Here is a 17,500-nt window from a genome sequence, read left to right as displayed (position 1 = left end):
CCCCGAGAGGCTGGGTCGAATCAGGTCTTTCAATTTTTTATGTTTGTCCACCCAGGGTGTCCGTGTCCCCTGGTGTGTCCGTCATAGCGCCCCCTAGGCGGGCACGCCGTAGGACCGAGCCCCTGTCGCTCCGGCCCTGGGAAAGCCCCGAGAGGCTGGGTCGAATCAGGTCTTTCAATTTTTATGTTTGTCCATCCATGGTTTAAATGTCCCGAAATGTGTCCGGGATAGCGCCCCCTGGCCGGGCGCGCACTCAGGACCGAGCCCCTGTCGCTCGAGTCCTGGAAGTCCTTAAGAAAGAGGCTGGTCTGAAATCAGGTCGAAAAAATTTTTATGTTTGTCCATCCATGGTTTAAATGTCCCGAAATGTGTCCGGGATAGCGCCCCCTGGCCGGGCGCGCACTCAGGACCGAGCCCCTGTCGCTCGAGTCCTGGAAGTCCTTAAGAAAGAGGCTGGTCTGAAATCAGGTCGAAAAAATTTTTATGTTTGTTCTTCCAGGGTGTCCATGTCCCTAAATGTGTCCGAGATAGCGCCCCCTAGGCGGCCACGCATGTCCGCGTGAGCCCCTGTCCTCAGAGCCTGGAAGAACCATTCGAAAAAAGAACCATCGAAAAGAGGGGGAAAATCCAACTTTTGAGTCCCAAAATAGCTCACTTTGACTCGGACACATTTCCTGCCAATTCGGCCTGTCTAAGCCTGGCGCACCTACTAACGTGATGGGGGTGTTTTGGTAGACCTGGTAAAAACAGGGAAAATCGAAAGAGGCTTAAAGTAGGCTAGAACTCAAGCCTCTCTCGTTGTTGGACTTAGAAAAAATCCGGCTCGAAAAATAAATCCCATTGAAATGCATTGGGCTTGGCGCTGGGATTTTTTTCTAAGTATGTGAACGAAAGAGGCTAAGGAGGCTGGAAGTTAGGCCTCTCTCGTTGTTGGACTTAGAAAAAATCCACTTTTTTTGGCTGGGATTTTTTCTAAGTGTCACATGGAAGAGGCTAAACAGGCTGGAGGCCAGGCCTCTCTCGTTGTTGGACTTAGAAAAAATCCCAAAAGTGGACACTCTGACAAAATCACGCATGTTGACACTTAGGCAAAAAATCCAACTTTTGCTCCACGGAAGAAAGAGGCTAAGGAGGCTGGAAGTTAGGCCTCTCTCGTTGTTGGACTTAGAAAAAATCCACTTTTTTTGCACGGGATTTTTTCTAAGTGTCTCATGGAAGAGGCTAGACAGGCTGGAGGCCAGGCCTCTCTCGTTGTTGGACTTTGAAAAAATCCCAAAAGTGGACACTCTGACAAAATCACGCATGTTGACACTTTGGCAAAAAATCCAACTTTTTTGGACTTGGCCCGGCTTTTCTTCCATTTGTCCCCCACTTGGGCTGGTTCACTCCTGGGTATCTTTTGGTCATTCCCGGGGGCCCCGGAGCTCGCGCAGCTCGCTGCGGGACTTCTGGAACTCCATCCTGGGTAGGATTTTTAAACAATTTCGGACCTTTTTCCAACTTTTTCTCAAATTGTCCCCCACTTTCGCTGGTTCACTCCTGGGTATCTTTTGGTCATTCCCGGGGGTCCCGGAGCTCGCGCAGCTCGCTGCGGGACTTCTGGAACTCCATCCTGGGTAGGATTTTTAAACAATTTCGGACCTTTTTCCAACTTTTTCTCAAATTGTCCCCCACTTTGGCTGGTTCACTCCTGGGTATCTTTTGGTCATTCCCGGTGTTCCTGCGGCTCGGGCAGCTCACTGCGGGGCTTCTGGAACTCCATCCTGGGTAGGATTTTTAAACAATTTCGGCCCTTTTTCCAACTTTTTCTCAAATTGTCCCCCACTTTTGATGGTTCACTTCTGGGTGCCTTTTGGTCATTCCCGGTGTTCCTGCGGCTCGCGCAGCTCGCTGCGGGGCTTCTGGAACTCCATCCTGGGTAGGATTTTTAATCAATTTCGGACCTTTTTCCAACTTTTTCTCAAATTGTCCCCCACTTTTGATGGTTCACTTCTGGGTGCCTTTTGGTCATTCCCGGTGTTCCTGCGGCTCGGGCAGCTCACTGCGGGGCTTCTGGAACTCCATCCTGGGTAGGATTTTTAAACAATTTCGGCCCTTTTTCCAACTTTTTCTCAAATTGTCCCCCACTTTTGATGGTTCACTTCTGGGTGCCTTTTGGTCATTCCCGGTGTTCCTGCGGCTCGCGCAGCTCGCTGCGGGGCTTCTGGAACTCCATCCTGGGTAGGATTTTTAATCAATTTCGGACCTTTTTCCAACTTTTTCTCAAATTGTCCCCCACTTTTGATGGTTCACTTCTGGGTGCCTTTTGGTCATTCCCGGTGTTCCTGCGGCTCGTGCAGCTCGCTGCGGGGCTTCTGGAACTCCATCCTGGGTAGGATTTTTAATCAATTTTGGACCTTTTTCCAACTTTTTCTCAAATTGTCCCCCACTTTGGCTGGTTCACTTCTGGGTGCCTTTTGGTCATTCCCGGTGTTCCTGCGGCTCGTGCAGCTCGCTGCGGGACTTGTGGAACTCCATCCTGGGTAGGATTTTTAAACAATTTGGTACTTTTTCCTCCTTTTCCTCCATTTTCCCCCCACTTTCGCTGGTTCACTTCTGGGTGCCTTTTGGTCATTCCCGGTGTTCCTGCGGCTCGTGCAGCTCGCTGCGGGGCTTCTGGAACTCCATCCTGGGTAGGATTTTTAAACAATTTGGTACTCTTTCCTCCTTTTCCTCCATTTTCCCCCCACTTTCGCTGGTTCACTTCTGGGTGCCTTTTGGTCATTCCCGGTGTTCCTGCGGCTCGTGCAGCTCGCTGCGGGGCTTCTGGAACTCCATCCTGGGTAGGATTTTTAATCAATTTCGGACCTTTTTCCAACTTTTTCTCAAATTGTCCCCCACTTTTGATGGTTCACTTCTGGGTGCCTTTTGGTCATTCCCGGTGTTCCTGCGGCTCGTGCAGCTCGCTGCGGGACTTGTGGAACTCCATCCTGGGTAGGATTTTTAAACAATTTGGTACTTTTTCCTCCTTTTCCTCCATTTTCCCCCCACTTTCGCTGGTTCACTTCTGGGTGCCTTTTGGTCATTCCCGGTGTTCCTGCGGCTCGTGCAGCTCGCTGCGGGGCTTCTGGAACTCCATCCTGGGTAGGATTTTTAATCAATTTCGGACCTTTTTCCAACTTTTTCTCAAATTGTCCCCCACTTTTGATGGTTCACTTCTGGGTGCCTTTTGGTCATTCCCGGTGTTCCCGCGGCTCGCGCAGCTCGCTGCGGGGCTTCTGGAACTCCATCCTGGGTAGGATTTTTAATCAATTTCGGACCTTTTTCCAACTTTTTCTCAAATTGTCCCCCACTTTTGATGGTTCACTTCTGGGTGCCTTTTGGTCATTCCCGGTGTTCCTGCGGCTCGTGCAGCTCGCTGCGGGGCTTCTGGAACTCCATCCTGGGTAGGATTTTTAAACAATTTGGTACTTTTTCCTCCTTTTCCTCCATTTTCCCCCCACTTTCGCTGGTTCACTTCTGGGTGCCTTTTGGTCATTCCCGGTGTTCCTGCGGCTCGTGCAGCTCGCTGCGGGGCTTCTGGAACTCCATCCTGGGTAGGATTTTTAATCAATTTCGGACCTTTTTCCAACTTTTTCTCAAATTGTCCCCCACTTTCGCTGGTTCGCTTCTGGGTGCCTTTTGGTCATTCCCGGTGTTCCTGCGGCTCGTGCAGCTCGCTGCGGGACTTGTGGAACTCTACCCTGGGTGGGATCATATGATTTTCAACCCATTTTGGACCTTTTTCCCGACTTTCCCTCCATTTCCCTCCCACTTTCGATGGTCCACTCCTGGGTGTCTTTTGGTCATTCCCGGGACCCGGGAAGCCTCGGGCCTGCGGCGGGACTTGTGGATCTCCATGCTGGGCATGATTTTATGAGTTTTCTGGACTTTCTCTTCCCCGGGACCCGGGAGGCAGGCGGCTGGACGTTATGCCCCCTAAAATCCCTCCCTTTGCTCGTAAGGCCAATTTTCCTCCGGATTTACTCTCTATAGACCCCAAGGAAAAAAATACCCGACCGGCGTCCATTTTTGACATCGGTCTCCGATCTAGGGCACGCGGGCCGAAAGCGGTACGCCGGTTCCGAAATCCGGCCCCCGCATTTTTTGGGTATTTTTTGAAAAAAATGGCATTTTTGGGACCGGGGGGACTTGCTGGACTCAGTCCCGGGTGCGGATTTTGAAAACGTTGAGGACTTTTGGATTTTCCCCCAGCTTTTCTCCCCCACTTGCAGTTTGACTTTGCGGGGTGCGTTACGGCTGTGCCGGGCGTCCCTGGACTCGGGTGGCCAGCTGCGGGGCTGGTGGGGGACTGATTTTTGAACACTTTGAGGACTTTTGGCTACTATGCCAGCTTTTCTCCCCCACTTGCAGTGTGACTTTGCGGGCCTTGTTACGGAGGTGCCGGGCTTCCCTGGACTCGGGTGGCCAGCTGCGGGACTCGTGGGACTGATTTTGGAACACTTTGAGGACATTTAACTTCTTTCCCAGCTTTTTTCCCCTCCACTTCCAGTTTGACTTTGCGGGGTGCGTTATGGACGTGCTGGGCATCCCGGAACTCGGGCGGCCGGCTGCGGGACATTTTGCCCTCCTCCAAACCCCAGCCCTCTTTGTTTATCATGCCTATTTTCTGCTGGACACACACCCTCTCTTTTGAGCTGCCTCTTTTTTTAAATTTGGATATGATTTATTGATGAATGGATTTGTTTTCCCCTTTTTAAATGATGGTTGGTGTCTATCTTTTTAATACTTGCTTCTGGCTGCAGCCGAGACTTACAGTGTGATGCATCCAACCCCAACCCTGGTTTTTGTTTCCCTTAAAAACTTGGGGAAATGGACAGCTTTTTGGGGGGGCACTTCCAGCAAATGGAGGGACCTATTTGGAATTCCCCACTCGGGTGGAGATCCACGGCGAGCCGGCCTTCCTAAAGGGACAGCAACATGGACACTCTGCCATCATTGCAGCTTCTTTTTTTTTGGGGGGCACTCTGTCATATTTCCAGCTTTTTTTCGTGCTGACTTCCAGCAAATAGAGGGACCTGTTTTGAATTCCCTACCCGGGTGTAGATCCACGGCAAGCCGGCCTTCTTCAAGGGACAGGCACCCCCCTGTCCCTTGACACCTGCTTCCCTCCTCGGCGTCACCGAAATCCCACAAAATGACTCAAAATAGGGCCCCAAATGACATCACTCGGTCCGGTTCTTTGGGTCTCACTCGGGGGCTTCTTTGACTCTGGAAGGCATGGTGAACCAAAAGTAGACACTTGGAAAAAATCCCCACTTTACAAGTTGACACTTTGAAAAAAAATCCCGACTATATAAGTTGACACTTGGAAAAAATCCCCACTTTATAAGTTGACACTTGGAAAAAATCCCGACTTTATAAGTTGACACTTAGAAAAAATCCCCACTTTATAAGTTGACACTTAGAAAAAATCCCGACTTTATAAGTTGACACTTAGAAAAAATCCCCACTTTATTTTGGAAGGGTTGGTACACCAAAAGTGGACACTTAGAAAAAATCCCCACTTTATTTTGGAAAGGTTGGTACACCAAAAGTGGACACTTAGAAAAAATCCCCACTTTATTTTGGAAAGGTTGGTACACCAAAAGTGGACACTTAGAAAAAATCCCGACTTTGACTTTCGCAGGTCTATTACACTAAAAGTTGACACTCTGTCATATTTCCAGCTTTTTTTTGTGCTGACTTCCAGCAGATAGAGGGACCTATTTTGAATTCCCTACCCTGGTGCAGAACCACGGCAAGCCGGCCTTCCTAAAGGCACAGGCACATGGACACTCTGCCATAAGTGCAGCTTTTTCTTCTAAGGGTGCAGCGGCGGCGGAAGTCCACCGGAGGGCTCCAAATCCCCGCTTTCCTTTTTAGGCTTAAAGTGGCTTTTCCCTCCTTAAAAACTTGGGGAAATGGACAGCTTTTTGGGGGGGCACTTCCAGCAAATAGAGGGACCTATTTGGAATTCCCCACCCGGGTGGAGATCCACGGCAAGCCGGCCTTCTTAAAGGGACAGGCACATGGACACTCTGCCATCATTGCAGCTTCTTCTTTTTTTTTTTCCCCTGTCATATTTCCAGCTTTTTTGTGCTGACTTCCAGCAAATAGAGGGACCTATTTTGAATTCCCTACCCGGGTGTAGATCCACGGCAAGCCGGCCTTCTTAAAGGGACAGGCACCCTCCCTCCCGGAACACCTGCTTCCCTCCTCGGCGTCACCGAAATCCCACAAAATGACTCAAAATAGGGCCCCAAATGACATCACTCGGTCCGGTTTTTTGGGTCTCACTCGGGGGCTTCTTTGACTCTGGAAGGCATGGTGAACCAAAAGTGGACACTTGGAAAAAAATCCCCACTTTATAAGTTGACACTTAGAAAAAAATCCCGACTATATAAGTTGACACTTAGAAAAAATCCCGACTATATAAGTTGACACTTAGAAAAAATCCCCACTTTATTTTGGAAGTGTTGGTACACCAAAAGTTGACACTTAGAAAAAATCCCGACTTTATTTTGGAAGGGTTGGTACACCAAAAGTTGACACTTAGAAAAAATCCCGACTTTATTTTGGAAGGGTTGGTACACCAAAAGTTGACACTTAGAAAAAATCCCAACTTTTACACTTAGAAAAAATCCAGCTTTTTGTTGCTGACTTCCATTAAATAGAGGGACTTTTTCCATGTTTCTTAACCGGGTGTCGATCCAAGGCGGGTGGGCCTTCTGGAAGCGACACCCTCCTAGATACTCTGTCATATTTGCAGCTTTTTGTTGCTGACTTCCATTAAATAGAGGGACTTTTTTCATTTTTCTTAACCGGGTGTCGATCCAAGGCAGGTGGGCCTTCTGGAAGCGACACCCTCCTTGACACTTAGAAAAAAATCCAGCTTTTTGTTGCCGACTTCCATTAAATAGAGGGACTTTTTTCATTTTTCTTAACCGGGTGTCGATCCAAGGCAGGTGGGCCTTCTGGAAGCGACACCCTCCTTGACACTTAGAAAAAATCCAGCTTTTTGTTGCTGACTTCCATTAAATAGAGGGACTTTTTCCATGTTTCTTAGCCGGGTGTCGATCCAAGGCAGGTGGGCCTTCTGGAAGCAACACCCTCCTTGACACTTAGAAAAAATCCAGCTTTTTGTTGCTGACTTCCATCAAATAGAGGGACTTTTTTCATTTTTCTTAACCGGGTGGTGATCCAAGGCGGGTGGGCCTTCTGGAAGCGACACCCTCCTTGACACTTAGAAAAAATCCAGCTTTTTGTTGCTGACTTCCATCAAATAGAGGGACTTTTTCCATGTTTCTTAGCCGGGTGTCGATCCAAGGCAGGTGGGCCTTCTGGAAGCAACACCCTCCTTGACACTTAGAAAAAATCCAGCTTTTTGTTGCTGACTTCCATCAAATAGAGGGACTTTTTTCATTTTTCTTAACCGGGTGTCGATCCAAGGCAGGTGGGCCTTCTGGAAGCGACACCCTCCTTGACACTTAGAAAAATTCCAGCTTTTTGTTGCTGACTTCCATCAAATAGAGGGACTTTTTTCATTTTTCTTAACCGGGTGTCGATCCAAGGCAGGTGGGCCTTCTGGAAGCGACACCCTCCTTGACACTTAGAAAAAATCCAGCTTTTTGTTGCTGACTTCCATCAAATAGAGCGACTTTTTTCATTTTTCTTAACCGGGTGTCGATCCAAGGCAGGTGGGCCTTCTGGAAGCGACACCCTCCTTGACACTTAGAAAAAATCCAGCTTTTTGTTGCTGACTTCCATCAAATAGAGCGACTTTTTTCATTTTTCTTAACCGGGTGTCGATCCAAGGCGGGTGGGCCTTCTGGAAGCGACCCTCTCCTTGACACTTAGAAAAAATCCAGCTTTTTGTTGCTGACTTCCATTAACTAGAGGGACTTTTTTCATTTTTCTTAACCGGGTGGTGATCCAAGGCGGGTGGGCCTTCTGGAAGCGACACCCTCCTTGACACTTAGAAAAAATCCAGCTTTTTGTTGCTGACTTCCATCAAATAGAGGGACTTTTTCCATGTTTCTTAGCCGGGTGTCGATCCAAGGCAGGTGGGCCTTCTGGAAGCGACACCCTCCTTGACACTTAGAAAAAATCCAGCTTTTTGTAGCTGACTTCCATCAAATAGAGGGACTTTTTCCATGTTTCTTAACCGGGTGTCGATCCAAGGCAGGTGGGCCTTCTGGAAGCGACCCTCTCCTTGACACTTAGAAAAAATCCAGCTTTTTGTTGCTGACTTCCATCAAATAGAGGGACTTTTTCCATGTTTCTTAACCGGGTGTCGATCCAAGGCAGGTGGGCCTTCTGGAAGCGACACCCTCCTTGACACTTAGAAAAAATCCAGCTTTTTGTTGCTGACTTCCATCAAATAGAGGGACTTTTTTCATTTTTCTTAACCGGGTGGTGATCCAAGGCGGGTGGGCCTTCTGGAAGCGACACCCTCCTTGACACTTAGAAAAAAATCCATAACGGTGGAGTGATCAAAGGAACCATAACTGATTTAATGAGCCATTCGCAGTTTCACTGTCAAACTCGTTTGCACTTGCACTTGCATGGCTTAATCTTTGAGACAAGCATATGCTACTGGCAGGATCAACCAGGTAGACCCGCTAGCGTGTTTACTGGCTTCTGGATTCCCGGCCGGGATGCCTACCGGCCAAGCCGAACGTTCGGTGACACTTCCTTTCGGTCAGCACGCAAGCGGCTTGCCCGGGCCTGTGGGGCCGTCGCCCTCACTTCCCCGAGGAGTCCCGCGGGGCCGACGTCATGCTCGGCTGAGAGTGGTTTTCGGCACGCTGTCCTGCCGGGTCTACAATGGGTGGCATGGGGTGCGCGCAGTGTCTCATGGCGCCGCCGAGGGTTTGAAAAAGGTGTTTCCGGAAGCACCGCAGCCGTCGCTGCCCAGGCCCGGAGGCACCACCTGGGTCGAGGGCCCTAGGCGGTATAGGCCAACGGGAGTCGCTGGGGCCGAGCCGGAGCGGGTCCGATGTAGGACAACTAGGGCAGACGGGTCGTCTTGGTCTCGCTTCAAATCGGGCTTGCCGGGTGGCAATAGAGGCAAACCTGCAAATCCGGAGGAATCCCCGCACCTGGGTAACCGGCTGACGCCGGCCGGTGGGGGCCGCTCCGATGGCAAGTCGTGGTTACCAAAAGGTTAGAGGGGAAAAGGGAAAGGGAGGTGTCCGGGGGCAATTGTCACAAGTGACCTGGGCGGCGTCGGGCCCAGGATTTTATCCGTGCGGTAAATGGCGGAAACGTGTCCGGCACGGCGCCCCCTAGGCGGCCGTGCAGTAGGACCGAGCCCCTGTCGCTCCGGCCCTTGGAAAGCCCCGAGAGGCTGGGTCAAATCGGGTCTTTCAATTTTTATGTTTGTCCATCCAGGGTGTCCGTGTCCCCTGATGTGTCCGTGATAGCGCCCCCTAGGCGGGCACGCCGTAGGACCGAGCCCCTGTCGCTCCGGCCCTGGGAAAGCCCCGAGAGGCTGGGTCGAATAAGGTCTTTCAATTTTTTATGTTTGTCCACCCAGGGTGTCCGTGTCCCCTGGTGTGTCCGTCATAGCGCCCCCTAGGCGGGCACGCCGTAGGGCCGAGCCCCTGTCGCTCCGGCCCTGGGAAAAGCCCCGAGAGGCTGGGTCGAATCAGGTCTTTCCATTTTTTATGTTTGTCCACCCAGGGTGTCCGTGTCCCCTGGTGTGTCCGTCATAGCGCCCCCTAGGCGGGCACGCCGTAGGGCCGAGCCCCTGTCGCTCCGGCCCTGGGAAAAGCCCCGAGAGGCTGGGTCGAATCAGGTCTTTCAATTTTTTATGTTTGTCCACCCAGGGTGTCCGTGTCCCCTGGTGTGTCCGTCATAGCGCCCCCTAGGCGGGCACGCCGTAGGGCCGAGCCCCTGTCGCTCCGGCCCTGGGAAAAGCCCCGAGAGGCTGGGTCGAATCAGGTCTTTCCATTTTTTATGTTTGTCCACCCAGGGTGTCCGTGTCCCCTGGTGTGTCCGTCATAGCGCCCCCTAGGCGGGCACGCCGTAGGACCGAGCCCCTGTCGCTACGGCCCTGGGAAAAGCCCCGAGAGGCTGGGTCGAATCAGGTCTTTCAATTTTTTATGTTTGTCCACCCAGGGTGTCCGTGTCCCCTGGTGTGTCCGTCATAGCGCCCCCTAGGCGGGCACGCCGTAGGACCGAGCCCCTGTCGCTCCGGCCCTGGGAAAAGCCCCGAGAGGCTGGGTGGAATCAGGTCTTTCAATTTTTATGTTTGTCCATCCATGGTTTAAATGTCCCGAAATGTGTCCGGGATAGCGCCCCCTGGCCGGGCGCGCACTCAGGACCGAGCCCCTGTCGCTCGAGTCCTGGAAGTCCTTAAGAAAGAGGCTGGTCTGAAATCAGGTCGAAAAAATTTTTATGTTTGTCCATCCATGGTTTAAATGTCCCGAAATGTGTCCGGGATAGCGCCCCCTGGCCGGGCGCGCACTCAGGACCGAGCCCCTGTCGCTCGAGTCCTGGAAGTCCTTAAGAAAGAGGCTGGTCTGAAATCAGGTCGAAAAAATTTTTATGTTTGTTCTTCCAGGGTGTCCATGTCCCTAAATGTGTCCGAGATAGCGCCCCCTAGGCGGCCACGCATGTCCGCGTGAGCCCCTGTCGCTCAGAGCCTGGAAGAACCATTCGAAAAAAGAACCATCGAAAAGAGGGGGAAAATCCAACTTTTGAGTCCCAAAATAGCTCACTTTGACTCGGACACATTTCCTGCCAATTCGGCCTGTCTAAGCCTGGCGCACCTACTAACGTGATGGGGGTGTTTTGGTAGACCTGGTAAAAACAGGGAAAATCGAAAGAGGCTTAAAGTAGGCTAGAACTCAAGCCTCTCTCGTTGTTGGACTTAGAAAAAATCCGGCTCGAAAAATAAATCCCATTGAAATGCATTGGGCTTGGCGCTGGGATTTTTTTCTAAGTATGTGAACGAAAGAGGCTAAGGAGGCTGGAAGTTAGGCCTCTCTCGTTGTTGGACTTAGAAAAAATCCACTTTTTTTGGCTGGGATTTTTTCTAAGTGTCACATGGAAGAGGCTAAACAGGCTGGAGGCCAGGCCTCTCTCGTTGTTGGACTTAGAAAAAATCCCAAAAGTGGACACTCTGACAAAATCACGCATGTTGACACTTAGGCAAAAAATCCAACTTTTGCTCCACGGAAGAAAGAGGCTAAGGAGGCTGGAACTTAGGCCTCTCTCGTTGTTGGACTTTGAAAAAATCCACTTTTTTTGCACGGGATTTTTTCCAAGTGTCTCATGGAAGAGGCTAGACAGGCTGGAGGCCAGGCCTCTCTCGTTGTTGGACTTAGAAAAAATCCCAAAAGTGGACACTCTGACAAAATCACGCATGTTGACACTTTGGCAAAAAAGCCAACTTTTTTGGACTTGGCCCGGCTTTTCTTCCATTTGTGCCCCACTTGGGCTGGTTCACTCCTGGGTATCTTTTGGTCATTCCCGGGGGCCCCGGAGCTCGCGCAGCTCGCTGCGGGACTTCTGGAACTCCATCCTGGGTAGGATTTTTAAACAATTTCGGACCTTTTTCCAACTTTTTCTCAAATTGTCCCCCACTTTGGCTGGTTCACTCCTGGGTATCTTTTGGTCATTCCCGGGGGTCCCGGAGCTCGCGCAGCTCGCTGCGGGACTTCTGGAACTCCATCCTGGGTAGGATTTTTAAACAATTTCGGCCCTTTTTCCAACTTTTTCTCAAATTGTCCCCCACTTTGGCTGGTTCACTCCTGGGTATCTTTTGGTCATTCCCGGGGGCCCCGGAGCTCGCGCAGCTCGCTGCGGGACTTCTGGAACTCCATCCTGGGTAGGATTTTTAATCAATTTCGGACCTTTTTCCAACTTTTTCTCAAATTGTCCCCCACTTTCGCTGGTTCACTTCTGGGTGCCTTTTGGTCATTCCCGGGGGTCCCGGAGCTCGCGCAGCTCGCTGCGGGACTTCTGGAACTCCATCCTGGGTAGGATTTTTAAACAATTTCGGACCTTTTTCCAACTTTTTCTCAAATTGTCCCCCACTTTTGATGGTTCACTTCTGGGTGCCTTTTGGTCATTCCCGGTGTTCCCGCGGCTCGCGCAGCTCGCTGCGGGGCTTCTGGAACTCCATCCTGGGTAGGATTTTTACTCAATTTCGGACCTTTTTCCAACTTTTTCTCAAATTGTCCCCCACTTTTGATGGTTCACTTCTGGGTGCCTTTTGGTCATTCCCGGTGTTCCCGCGGCTCGCGCAGCTCGCTGCGGGGCTTCTGGAACTCCATCCTGGGTAGGATTTTTAATCAATTTCGGACCTTTTTCCAACTTTTTCTCAAATTGTCCCCCACTTTCGCTGGTTCGCTTCTGGGTGCCTTTTGGTCATTCCCGGTGTTCCTGCGGCTCGTGCAGCTCGCTGCGGGACTTGTGGAACTCTACCCTGGGTGGGATCATATGATTTTCAACCCATTTTGGACCTTTTTCCGACTTTCCCTCCATTTCCCTCCCACTTTCGATGGTCCACTCCTGGGTGTCTTTTGGTCATTCCCGGGACCCGGGAAGCCTCGGGCCTGCGGCGGGACTTGTGGATCTCCATGCTGGGCATGATTTTATGAGTTTTCTGGACTTTCTCTTCCCCGGGACCCGGGAGGCACGCGGCTGGACGTTATGCCCCCTAAAATCCCTCCCTTTGCTCGTAAGGCCAATTTTCCTCCGGATTTACTCTCTATAGACCCCAAGGAAAAAAATACCCGACCGGCGTCCATTTTTGACATCGGTCTCCGATCTAGGGCACGCGGGCCGAAAGCGGTACGCCGGTTCCGAAATCCGGCCCCCGCATTTTTTGGGTATTTTTTGAAAAAAATGGCATTTTTGGGACCGGGGGGACTTGCTGGACTCAGTCCCGGGTGCGGATTTTGAAAACGTTGAGGACTTTTGGATTTTCCCCCAGCTTTTCTCCCCCACTTGCAGTTTGACTTTGCGGGGTGCGTTACGGCTGTGCCGGGCGTCCCTGGACTCGGGTGGCCAGCTGCGGGGCTGGTGGGGGACTGATTTTTGAACACTTTGAGGACTTTTGGCTACTATGCCAGCTTTTCTCCCCCACTTGCAGTGTGACTTTGCGGGCCTTGTTACGGAGGTGCCGGGCTTCCCTGGACTCGGGTGGCCAGCTGCGGGACTCGTGGGACTGATTTTGGAACACTTTGAGGACATTTAACTTCTTTCCCAGCTTTTTTCCCCTCCACTTCCAGTTTGACTTTGCGGGGTGCGTTATGGACGTGCTGGGCATCCCGGAACTCGGGCGGCCGGCTGCGGGACATTTTGCCCTCCTCCAAACCCCAGCCCTCTTTGTTTATCATGCCTATTTTCTGCTGGACACACACCCTCTCTTTTGAGCTGCCTCTTTTTTTAAATTTGGATATGATTTATTGATGAATGGATTTGTTTTCCCCTTTTTAAATGATGGTTGGTGTCTATCTTTTTAATACTTGCTTCTGGCTGCAGCCGAGACTTACAGTGTGATGCATCCAACCCCAACCCTGGTTTTTGTTTCCCTTAAAAACTTGGGGAAATGGACAGCTTTTTGGGGGGGCACTTCCAGCAAATGGAGGGACCTATTTGGAATTCCCCACTCGGGTGGAGATCCACGGCGAGCCGGCCTTCCTAAAGGGACAGCAACATGGACACTCTGCCATCATTGCAGCTTCTTTTTTTTTGGGGGGCACTCTGTCATATTTCCAGCTTTTTTTCGTGCTGACTTCCAGCAAATAGAGGGACCTGTTTTGAATTCCCTACCCGGGTGTAGATCCACGGCAAGCCGGCCTTCTTCAAGGGACAGGCACCCCCCTGTCCCTTGACACCTGCTTCCCTCCTCGGCGTCACCGAAATCCCACAAAATGACTCAAAATAGGGCCCCAAATGACATCACTCGGTCCGGTTCTTTGGGTCTCACTCGGGGGCTTCTTTGACTCTGGAAGGCATGGTGAACCAAAAGTAGACACTTGGAAAAAATCCCCACTTTACAAGTTGACACTTTGAAAAAAAATCCCGACTATATAAGTTGACACTTGGAAAAAATCCCCACTTTATAAGTTGACACTTGGAAAAAATCCCGACTTTATAAGTTGACACTTAGAAAAAATCCCCACTTTATAAGTTGACACTTAGAAAAAATCCCGACTTTATAAGTTGACACTTAGAAAAAATCCCCACTTTATTTTGGAAGGGTTGGTACACCAAAAGTGGACACTTAGAAAAAATCCCCACTTTATTTTGGAAAGGTTGGTACACCAAAAGTGGACACTTAGAAAAAATCCCCACTTTATTTTGGAAAGGTTGGTACACCAAAAGTGGACACTTAGAAAAAATCCCGACTTTGACTTTCGCAGGTCTATTACACTAAAAGTTGACACTCTGTCATATTTCCAGCTTTTTTTTGTGCTGACTTCCAGCAGATAGAGGGACCTATTTTGAATTCCCTACCCTGGTGCAGAACCACGGCAAGCCGGCCTTCCTAAAGGCACAGGCACATGGACACTCTGCCATAAGTGCAGCTTTTTCTTCTAAGGGTGCAGCGGCGGCGGAAGTCCACCGGAGGGCTCCAAATCCCCGCTTTCCTTTTTAGGCTTAAAGTGGCTTTTCCCTCCTTAAAAACTTGGGGAAATGGACAGCTTTTTGGGGGGGCACTTCCAGCAAATAGAGGGACCTATTTGGAATTCCCCACCCGGGTGGAGATCCACGGCAAGCCGGCCTTCTTAAAGGGACAGGCACATGGACACTCTGCCATCATTGCAGCTTCTTCTTTTTTTTTTTCCCCTGTCATATTTCCAGCTTTTTTGTGCTGACTTCCAGCAAATAGAGGGACCTATTTTGAATTCCCTACCCGGGTGTAGATCCACGGCAAGCCGGCCTTCTTAAAGGGACAGGCACCCTCCCTCCCGGAACACCTGCTTCCCTCCTCGGCGTCACCGAAATCCCACAAAATGACTCAAAATAGGGCCCCAAATGACATCACTCGGTCCGGTTTTTTGGGTCTCACTCGGGGGCTTCTTTGACTCTGGAAGGCATGGTGAACCAAAAGTGGACACTTGGAAAAAAATCCCCACTTTATAAGTTGACACTTAGAAAAAAATCCCGACTATATAAGTTGACACTTAGAAAAAATCCCGACTATATAAGTTGACACTTAGAAAAAATCCCCACTTTATTTTGGAAGTGTTGGTACACCAAAAGTTGACACTTAGAAAAAATCCCGACTTTATTTTGGAAGGGTTGGTACACCAAAAGTTGACACTTAGAAAAAATCCCGACTTTATTTTGGAAGGGTTGGTACACCAAAAGTTGACACTTAGAAAAAATCCCAACTTTTACACTTAGAAAAAATCCAGCTTTTTGTTGCTGACTTCCATTAAATAGAGGGACTTTTTCCATGTTTCTTAACCGGGTGTCGATCCAAGGCGGGTGGGCCTTCTGGAAGCGACACCCTCCTAGATACTCTGTCATATTTGCAGCTTTTTGTTGCTGACTTCCATTAAATAGAGGGACTTTTTTCATTTTTCTTAACCGGGTGTCGATCCAAGGCAGGTGGGCCTTCTGGAAGCGACACCCTCCTTGACACTTAGAAAAAAATCCAGCTTTTTGTTGCCGACTTCCATTAAATAGAGGGACTTTTTTCATTTTTCTTAACCGGGTGTCGATCCAAGGCAGGTGGGCCTTCTGGAAGCGACACCCTCCTTGACACTTAGAAAAAATCCAGCTTTTTGTTGCTGACTTCCATTAAATAGAGGGACTTTTTCCATGTTTCTTAGCCGGGTGTCGATCCAAGGCAGGTGGGCCTTCTGGAAGCAACACCCTCCTTGACACTTAGAAAAAATCCAGCTTTTTGTTGCTGACTTCCATCAAATAGAGGGACTTTTTTCATTTTTCTTAACCGGGTGGTGATCCAAGGCGGGTGGGCCTTCTGGAAGCGACACCCTCCTTGACACTTAGAAAAAATCCAGCTTTTTGTTGCTGACTTCCATCAAATAGAGGGACTTTTTCCATGTTTCTTAGCCGGGTGTCGATCCAAGGCAGGTGGGCCTTCTGGAAGCAACACCCTCCTTGACACTTAGAAAAAATCCAGCTTTTTGTTGCTGACTTCCATCAAATAGAGGGACTTTTTTCATTTTTCTTAACCGGGTGTCGATCCAAGGCAGGTGGGCCTTCTGGAAGCGACACCCTCCTTGACACTTAGAAAAATTCCAGCTTTTTGTTGCTGACTTCCATCAAATAGAGGGACTTTTTTCATTTTTCTTAACCGGGTGTCGATCCAAGGCAGGTGGGCCTTCTGGAAGCGACACCCTCCTTGACACTTAGAAAAAATCCAGCTTTTTGTTGCTGACTTCCATCAAATAGAGCGACTTTTTTCATTTTTCTTAACCGGGTGTCGATCCAAGGCAGGTGGGCCTTCTGGAAGCGACACCCTCCTTGACACTTAGAAAAAATCCAGCTTTTTGTTGCTGACTTCCATCAAATAGAGCGACTTTTTTCATTTTTCTTAACCGGGTGTCGATCCAAGGCGGGTGGGCCTTCTGGAAGCGACCCTCTCCTTGACACTTAGAAAAAATCCAGCTTTTTGTTGCTGACTTCCATTAACTAGAGGGACTTTTTTCATTTTTCTTAACCGGGTGGTGATCCAAGGCGGGTGGGCCTTCTGGAAGCGACACCCTCCTTGACACTTAGAAAAAATCCAGCTTTTTGTTGCTGACTTCCATCAAATAGAGGGACTTTTTCCATGTTTCTTAGCCGGGTGTCGATCCAAGGCAGGTGGGCCTTCTGGAAGCGACACCCTCCTTGACACTTAGAAAAAATCCAGCTTTTTGTAGCTGACTTCCATCAAATAGAGGGACTTTTTCCATGTTTCTTAACCGGGTGTCGATCCAAGGCAGGTGGGCCTTCTGGAAGCGACCCTCTCCTTGACACTTAGAAAAAATCCAGCTTTTTGTTGCTGACTTCCATCAAATAGAGGGACTTTTTCCATGTTTCTTAACCGGGTGTCGATCCAAGGCAGGTGGGCCTTCTGGAAGCGACACCCTCCTTGACACTTAGAAAAAATCCAGCTTTTTGTTGCTGACTTCCATCAAATAGAGGGACTTTTTTCATTTTTCTTAACCGGGTGGTGATCCAAGGCGGGTGGGCCTTCTGGAAGCGACACCCTCCTTGACACTTAGAAAAAATCCAGCTTTTTGTTGCTGACTTCCATCAAATAGAGGGACCTATTTGGAATTCCCCACCCGGGTGGAGATCCACGGCAAGCCGGCTTTCCTAAAGGGACAGGCACATGGACACTATTCGCAGCTTCTTTTTTTTTGGCACTGACTTCCAGCTAAGGGTGCAGCGGCGGCGGAAGTCCACCGGAGGGCTCCAAATCCCCGCTTTCCTTTTTAGGCTTAAAGTTGCCTTTCCCTCTTTAGAGCCTTGGGCAAATGTACAGCTCTATTTTGTGCTG

The sequence above is a fragment of the Nerophis ophidion genome, unplaced genomic scaffold, assembly GCF_033978795.1.
Source record: "Nerophis ophidion isolate RoL-2023_Sa unplaced genomic scaffold, RoL_Noph_v1.0 HiC_scaffold_168, whole genome shotgun sequence".
Taxonomy (NCBI): Eukaryota; Metazoa; Chordata; class Actinopteri; order Syngnathiformes; family Syngnathidae; genus Nerophis; species Nerophis ophidion.
Note: the sequence above shows the minus strand (reverse complement) of the source record.